We start from the raw sequence: 3081 nt of genomic DNA on the forward strand, positions 1-3081 counted from the left end.
GCAGCCACAAGAGGATGGATCGTATGCAAGTTGTCAAATTCACTATTGACAGTGAGTAATGAACATAAGGATAACAAATCGGTTGTTATGACTACTGATGAAGGTGGTGGACTTAGTTTTCTCAGGTCTAATATTACTGACAGGAATTCAGCCCCATTACTAGGATGAAAGCATTCACTAGTATCAAATCAGGAATTCTGAGGGAGAAAGCCCAATAAAGAGCAGGGGAGAAAATGCCAATACCCAACTTTTCTTCGCATTTTGATGCATCCGTAACAAAGATGGTACCTATCGCTAGACCCTTTAAATGATCTGTAAGAACCCATTTAAGATGCTGCAGGAAAGATGCTTAACTTCATGTGAACGGGTATATAGTAAAGAAATAATTACCCCTAGTGAGTTTCACACACCCTTCCGTCCCTGCTCCCTCTTTGTCGTTCTCACCACCGCACCTAGCACTTTGTTTGCACTTAGGAGGCTTAGCACACCTATAACAAATGAATTATTTGTGTGTTAACGTATTCTTTCCTACTTCATTGTATTTGGGAACATCAGTCATTCTTCGAGAAAAGAATAAAAATAGATTTCCCCGCGAAGAAGTCACTGTCACTGCTATCACGGATCAGTGCGATCCATTATAGGAAAAGACGAAGCCGACGACGATTCGTTTAAGAACGGTCTTTCACAGCTGACGTTAAAAGTAAAATTCCCGCTGCCACGCGTAAATCAGACCCAGGCTTCGTTCATGCGCTGCGTTGTAAGCCTCCTCGAGCGTGGAAGATGAATCTCGTGAGAACATCCGGACCTTCCAAGCTGCCGTACATGCTCGACCAGCACGCCTGGGACCCCATCTCGCACGAGCACGAGGAGCCGACGCCCCTGTGCCTGGCCCGCGTCAAGCGCGAGATCGCCCACATCTACGCTCGCCCGCCGCACGGCATCTTCATCGAACCCGAGGAGGACAACGTCACCAAGATGCACGCGCTCATCGTGGGGCCGCCGGGCACGCCGTACGAAGGGGGCTTCTTCCACTTCCTGGTCAAGTGCCCGCCCGACTACCCGGTGAGCCCGCCGCGCGTTCACGTCATGACCACCGACGCCGGCAGGGTGCGCTTCAATCCGAATTTCTACGCCTGCGGCAACGTGTGCCTCGGCGTGCTGGGCACGGGGCCCGGGCCTTCGTGGAACGCGACGCAGAACGTCGAGACCGTGCTCATCTCGATACAGTCGCTGATGAGCGAGAAGCCGTACTTCAACGAAGTCGGGTACGACAGGGAGCGGAGGCCCGGCGACGCAAGCCGCTACAACGCCGTCATACGGCACGAGACCATCAGGGTAGCGGTCTGCGACGCGGTCGAGGCGTGCCTCGTGGGTAGCTCGACGTGCCCGCCGACCCTGAGGCGGAGAATCCTGAGGGCGTTCCCCGAGTACTGTGACAGGTATGAGAAGCTGGTCGGCGATCAGATGCATCTGAACGGCACTGCCATGATGGACCCGTTCGGCCACCACAAGGGAGTCTACCAGCATCGGAGGCTGCTTCAGCGGCTCCACCGTCTGAAGGAGCAGTTTAGCCGGACTGGTCGGATCCCAGAAGGAAAGGAGGATGCGGCGCAGTCTAGCGAAGAGAGTCCGAGCCTCAGCGCCTCAGATCGCGGTTAGCTCAGTGGCTTGTCACGTGTTCTTTCTGGTGCAACCAAGTGGGGCCAATTATCATTCGCGTTAGAGGGTGTAGCGGCGTTCCAGCAACTGGTGTGAGACCAATAAAGAAATTTCGAAATGATGATTTTGCGCAACTGCCACTGTCATGTTTCGGGATGTAAAGAATCAACAAGTAACATTCTGCAGCTATCATCAACAGCCACTTGACAGGTTAACTTCGCAAGTTATCGTCAACGGCAAGGTGCCTACGACAGAATGTCGAATCATTCCTCTTAATTTACGGAACGCTTTTACTATACATAGTCGCCCTAATACTCTGATTGCCTGGCACCAATATCTGCTGCCATGTAACTGGAAGGCGTAAAATATTTGAGAAAGATTGTGCTGCCATCAGAAAAATACCTATCAAACTAGCTTGCCTCGTCCTGGAAAAACATACAGGTTGATGTGCGCTTTATTTTAGAGGATTGTGCTGTCTATATGTGGGACGAAGTTGAATCGCAACCGCATCTTTTTGCCCCCTCTTTCTGTGATTTTAGCGTCAAGTCTCGTATCGGTGTATTTGATATCATTCTATACATCAGCAACTAGTGACGCGGCGCGTGTCCAGCGCCTTGCACCTCCGATCGCGATTTGTCAAGCGGGATGTCGCACATTGATTAAGATGCGACGAGCTGGAGGCACAATGTAGTTGACGAGCACGCCAATATACAAACACATTCCTGCAGCTGGTGTTAAACAAATCAAAACATTTCCAAATGACTGAAAAACTGGACGATCACCCCTTCACAGAAGGAAACGTTCTGGGACAGTGGTTCAGACGGGTTTCGGCACTCATGGCCTTAAGGGCTTTGCTGAAGTTTTTAACGGCTTGTGAATTGTGCGACCATCTCTGAATGTTGTAGCACTAGCATCGCGTTACTGTGTTAATTTTTCTGGTTTTTCTTTCTTCTTTCTCCTTTTATTCTCTTTACCCCTTTCCCCAGCACAGGGCAACCAGCCGGCACTTATACACTCCGTCTCTGTCGTGCCTCTCCTGTTGTCTCTCTCTCTTGCCTTCAAAGCGTGTGTGCTCTGATTGTATATACGCGATGCGAGTCGTCTAATACTCTCTGGAAGACAGGCGGGCACCAGCGATTACTACGCAAACTTCGTTGACTCATGTATAAAAGCCGACGGGCTTGACTGGCAGATCAGATTTTCGACGATCGCAGGCTGTGTTCGCAGATATATCGTTGTGCAATATGAAAGCTAAGTTATTAAAAGGGTTTGCTGCTGCGTTTTTTTTTTTTTTGGCTGTAGTGACGCTACTGCAATACCACTGCACTAATTTCGTTCCGAGAGCCATTCTCGTGCGTGCATACTTTCTCAGAGAAAACCTCCGCCTTGGGACTACTTTCTTAATCATATTTTTCAATGTAA

General features: G+C 49.9%; 1 pseudogene; it reads left to right on the forward strand.

Moving 5' to 3' along the window:
* The first annotated feature begins 646 nt into the window (after positions 1-646).
* Positions 647-1783, forward strand: LOC139055504 (ubiquitin-conjugating enzyme E2 Z pseudogene; annotated as a pseudogene).
* Positions 1784-3081: the final 1298 nt, after the last annotated feature.

This window comes from Dermacentor albipictus, chromosome 2 (genome assembly GCF_038994185.2).
Source record: "Dermacentor albipictus isolate Rhodes 1998 colony chromosome 2, USDA_Dalb.pri_finalv2, whole genome shotgun sequence".
Classification (NCBI taxonomy): Eukaryota; Metazoa; Arthropoda; class Arachnida; order Ixodida; family Ixodidae; genus Dermacentor; species Dermacentor albipictus.